Source organism: Saccostrea cucullata, unplaced genomic scaffold (genome assembly GCF_032062105.1).
Source record: "Saccostrea cucullata isolate Sc308-1 unplaced genomic scaffold, CSIRO_AGI_Scuc_v1 ctg3425, whole genome shotgun sequence".
NCBI lineage: Eukaryota > Metazoa > Mollusca > Bivalvia > Ostreida > Ostreidae > Saccostrea > Saccostrea cuccullata.
The window spans coordinates 104,478-110,288 of NW_026921271.1; the positions used below are offsets into that span (position 1 = coordinate 104,478).

The window sequence follows — 5,811 nt, forward strand, 5'->3', positions numbered from 1 at the left end:
CTTGAATTCCAAAACGGAAAACAAGGAAGATGGAAGTCAAGACAAACAGATCATAAGCATGACGGACTTCGCTGGTCAAGTAGCGTATTACGCCTGTCATCACATTTACCTCTCAAGAAGAGCGTTTTATCTGGTTGTTATGGACATGTCTAAAAGACTTGATGAAGTAGTTCACACACAGATACTGATCGACACTACCCAAAAGGATCTTTATTTCATGGCTGGGCTTACAAAGGTAAACTCTAACTGTAAATCTAAAAACATGTGTTCTTCTTTCAATTGTTTGATGAAATACAAAGACAACAGAAAGAGCCAATGCTCATCATTCCATTCAAACAATAGAAATATAAAGAAGAAGGTATGGTTTAAGGTGTCCTAAAAATTCAATATTCATAAAAAGCTATAAATTGGTTAGAACAATAGCTGAGTAGATGAATATGATAAATCATTTAAGAACGTGGCTCAAAGGATGGCCTTTTTTAAATTTGACGTCATTAATTTAGCATTTCTAAGTTTAAATGCAGAAAAACCTCAATATGACCCATTTCTGTGTTAATTTTCCTTAAAGAACATTGTGTTTACCACCGTCGCCCACTTTAAGTTTTGGATATATTATGTAAACTGCAAAAAAAAATCACAGCAGAAAATCATTCCGGACGACGCTGGCAGAGTATGTTTTCTGAAAGAAAATTTCACTGAAAATTGATGTCTTCTGCAACTTTTTAAGAAAGTACGGGAAAATGCACAAGTTAATGGTGTCACAATTAGCATTTAGGTCATATAAAAAAGTATTTGTGTATTCGTACTGCAAGGAATTCCTTTCATTCAGAAAGAAGGAATTTTAATTTTTTTTTTCACTTTTATATTTTAGAAATATATAGGGCTTTATTTGCCTTTAAACTGTGCTTGTTCTTATTAGGAAAAGAGAAATTAATCAGTTTCCTTAAAATGATATGAAATAGATAACGGACAGTATTCATGTCTAAAAGTCCATTAATTAAAACAAATTAGGAACAAAACAAAGACTAACCTCTTAATCAACAGAAGTGGGATTAGATGCAATGGAGGAGTGAGCATCCCCTGCAATCCTTTTGTCCTGTCCTTCGTTTCATGATCGGAATACCATTAAGGAGGCTCATTACACCACTTTTTGATGACGTACTACACAAAAAAATAAACCTCCATTGTGTTGACCGGTTTGCTCAGGGGACGAGATGTATAGGTACCTTTATAATATGACCCTGACCTTTAAAACGCTTTAAAAATAGATGAAACATGCGGTGTTGTAAACAGTGAAAACAAAGTAACGGATTCATTATGCATTTTCCAAGAAAAATTGCTTTTAGGCAGAAACAAAAGAAAGCAATAGTCAAATCTTCGCCAAACAAGTAATGTCAATTTTTTAGCCATGCATGCAGTGAACTCTATCAATCACTGACATGTATGTATGGAGGAAATTCGAGTTAAAATCTACAACCTTGTTGAAATTAAAATTTTATTTAATGTCGCTATTTACTGTGTTGGTGTTAATTTATATATTTGTTTTATTGATTTAAATGTATACTCTGGCAATTTAAAGCTTTATTCTGAATTTTAGATGTAATGTCAAACGTTCCATAGTGTTTTGAGTCTTGGCTAATTAGGAAAGATAACTCTTGAAAGTGGACTTTTTATACCAAATATTTTTAATGGATTTTTCATTTCGTTTAAACTTTCTTCATTCAATTTGACACATGTAATTCATTGAAATACATTCCTTGTTTCTTCAGAACACATTTTGAGATGTAAAATTCTTTACTTTAAATAATTATTTCTCCCTAAATTAGGGTGTTGCGCTTCTTTTTGCGTGTCAGTATATAAGCTTGATTTATTTCAGATCATGTTTGCACGTAGAGTATGGAATATCAATGAAATATCATGAAGTTTTCTTGTTTGGTAACCATTGAAATAAAGTTTGATAAAATAAGGAAATATCAAAACATGGAAAAAATGTGTCTCACACTTGACAATGGAAAGGCATAGAAAATCAGATAATTATTGAAAGACCAGGTCCCGGGAAAGATCAAAGCTAAATTTATGAAAATACATAAGGATTTGAAAGAATAAGGAACGGTTTCAATACAAATCTTGCCCTGTGGTTTTCCAAAAATGTAACTGATGTATTAAATTAAAACTTATGTATTCTGAATCATTGAAATTCCATGCATAAAAATTCATTTTTCTCACATGCATTTCTAAATGCTAATTGTGAAGTCTTAAATACGTATGTGCAATTTCCTGTATTTTCTTAAAATGTTGCAGAAGACATCAAGTTTCAATGAAATTTTCTATCAGAAAATATTGTCCACAGATATCGCTCACAAAGATTTTGAGGTATATGATTTTCATTGTATTTTGCACTACGTATTACAGTGGGCTACGGCTATTTTTTTAAGGAAAATTCCCCTTCAAATCGGTCATTTTTACTTATGAAATAGAAAAACGCATTGATTTATTGAAGTCATATTTCCAGAATGGGTACTCCTTCATGCCATAATTTTTTTTTTATCTTTCTCACTTTATACACTCAACTAAAATTTTTAAAGCTAGTTTCAAAACTTCTTAGAAACATTAAATCTAATCGGCACAATAAAGCTAAACCATACCTTCTTCTTTCCCAAGAAGTCAAAAATGAAAAGGTTGTTAAATTTGCGTCATAGAGTTTCATATAAATAAATTTAGACATTTCACAGATGACTGAAATTTGACATACGTCTAAGTCTATTTCATAATACTGATGTCCCCGCGTGGCACTGTGGTTAGAGCATCTGCTCAGAGTCGCAAAGGAAGGAGTCAATCCTTACGTCGTGGGTTCGAATCCCACTGGTGGGACGTGGATGAGACTGTATTAACCGAGGCCCCATGTCGCAGTAGGTGCTGGCACGAAAAAGATCCCTCAATGCTCGGAAGGCTTTGCATGAGTGCCGAGAATAGGGACAAACTCCACCGGCAAGTGGTGGCGTCTCCATATGAGTAAAAAAATTCTCGAGAAGGACATTAAACAATAATCAATAAATCAACCAACCAATCAATCATAATACTGAGAACTGGTCTCCAAAGATTAAAAATTTTAGCATCTATTCAATATCAATTTCGAAATTAACTGTTCATTTCGTTCGTTTCATGCGTGAAGCAACTTTATTTTGCCTTTTCCAAGAGAATATTTATATATGTTTGGCTGCATAGACTTACGTTACCTGTCTTTGTTATTTTTAGCAGCACATGGAAACTTTTTATGCGTTAATAATTTAGTAGGAGAATCATGTCAAATTATGGAACATAAAATTTTTTCGGTAAATTATATTTTGAGCATTGAAATACTACATAATGGAAATTGACTTTGTGTATATTGATTAAGCCAATTATTCTATGTTCTGTGATTGAAGATCCGGAGGTATATTTTCCCCTTAACTTGGCATGTACACTAAAGTCAATATAATCTAATGTGGTTAAAAAATAAAGAGTTTCTTTATTTTGGTTTTTATTCAATAAAATCCCAGGCTCCCCCTTAACTGACCAGCTGTCATGCTGTTTTTTATATAAATTTTTCATTCACTTTAAAAATAATATAAAAATTTAGATTGACGGAAATAAAAGAACTCATTTTCAATTTAATACATTTCAGATACAAAGTTTTCAAAGAAAATATTGAACCAAATATTAAATTATGGAATGGTATATACTTTAATCATGATAATGGTACTACATTAGGCGTGAACGATATTTCGCAGAAATTACCTTTTGAACAAATAAGCTTGAGTTAAATTTAGCGCAATTCTCTATGGTCTTTTTATGTACAAATCTGCAAGATATTTGGCGTTGTACTTAAGTTGGCAGAATATTTTTCCCGCCAAAAGGCGATAAATATTAAACACAGCCAAATGTAAAACGTATACGGTACTTTTCATCAGAAATTCTTTATATATATAACGTAAGTTAGGTATATGACATGTATTAATTGATTCTAAAGATTAAAAAATTTAGAATGTGAGGACAGAAACGGTCTTTTTAACATATAATAATAATACTTTTTTACAAATTTTTCAGCACTACAACAAACAACAAGGAAAACAGGTAATTTTTAAATACATTCTTAATGAATTATATGAACTTATAGCATTAATGTTATCATAAAACATGCATTACAATGTTGCAAACATTCTCATTTTATTTATAATTATGTTGTATTCTGATTCTTTGTGAGGTTCCATTAGCTAATCTTTTTATGGAATAAAACATATCCAGTATCAAATGATATAATTGATAATGCTAGTGTCACACAGTTTTCCACGTACAAATTAATGTGTACCTTAAATTTAAATTTTGTTTAATTTACCTTGCAATTAGAAGTTTTTCATTATTCTAACTTATTTATATTATTCACACTTTAGGTTTAGAATGTGTTGAAGATACTTGGCAAGCTAGAAACTGCTTTAAAGTCGACGATTCAGCTTACTCCTTCTGTCTTTTAAAAGGTATCTCATTGATCACTCGATTATCAAACTAACACAGCCTAAAACCAGTCAATAAACATTTTTAATGAATTTGTTCTATGTGCAAACAATTTCATAAGTTTAAAAAAGGTATGTATGGAAAAACACGATATAGCCATGTTATGCAGATAGTATATTTTTGTTAAAAAAATTATGCAGAAGGCATGGAATCAAAACTTAACATTTTTTTAAAATAAAAAGCAAACCATCTCCATTATATTCTACAGTTACAATTTTTCAGTTAAAGTTCTTTACACTTTAAATCCATACATAACTGGTAATAAAATGTCAGCCTTTTAATCAATTATCCTGCTTAGTTTAACATATTCTTGCAAATGTTGATTATATTGTAAAGAATATCTAAATTTATGATTTGTTTGTTTCTTTGATTGTCTATAGACCTTTTCTTTTGCATGAGAAATATTAAACGTATACATCAGCTAATTCCTTTCATTTTGAATTTATGATTTTATATAATCTGATTGTCGAGAAAGAATTTTTACAGTAAGATTTCGTTTTACTTTAGTCTGCTGCCTACTTCTGCATAGACGAATTTAAAAGAATAACTTAATGATAAAAAAATACCCTTTTAAATATTCAGAATGAACCTTTCTTGCTATTTATGTAAAACATTTTTGCAGTTAGTTTGTATTTAATTTTTACTTAGAAAAGTAAATATAACCTAGATTTTCTTTGCATTGCAGATAGAACAAGAGATATTCAGTCTTATGCTACTACTCTGAGATCAACCGTTGGAGATCTTTTCTGTGGTGTTTGCTGTTCTGTCATAGAAAAAGAAAGAGACCGCTGTAAAAAGGTGTTTTGCTCAGATGATCTTACTTGCTGATGTGTTGTTTAATGGTCACAAATGACAATAAAAATAATCTACTATGTATATATATATATATATATATATATATATATATATATATATATATATATATATATATATATATATATATATATATATATATATATATATATATATATATATATATATATATATATATATATATATATATATATATATATATATATATATATATATATATAACTAATATAACTTTTAGTAATAAAACGAACAATTGTGAATTGTATCCAGAAATTTTATTGTATAAATCATGTTAATAAAAAACTTGTCAAAATGTTCATTTCTTTTCTTACATTCAATGTTGTTGTCCTTCTTATAATATAATTTGTATGCAATTTAAAAAAAAATAAATTGAAAAAATGAAATATAAATCTATAACAAAAAAGGATAAATTTGTGACACTTGTAT

At 29.5% G+C, this 5,811-nt stretch overlaps 1 long non-coding RNA gene across 1 annotated transcript; it reads left to right on the plus strand.

Moving 5' to 3' along the window:
• Window positions 1-4,084: 4,084 nt before the first annotated feature.
• Window positions 4,085-5,429, plus strand: LOC134259598 (uncharacterized). The gene is made up of 3 exons (XR_009990384.1): window positions 4,085-4,113; window positions 4,431-4,514; window positions 5,237-5,429. It is a non-coding gene; the product is annotated as an uncharacterized LOC134259598 (long non-coding RNA).
• The last annotated feature ends 382 nt before the right edge of the window (window positions 5,430-5,811 follow it).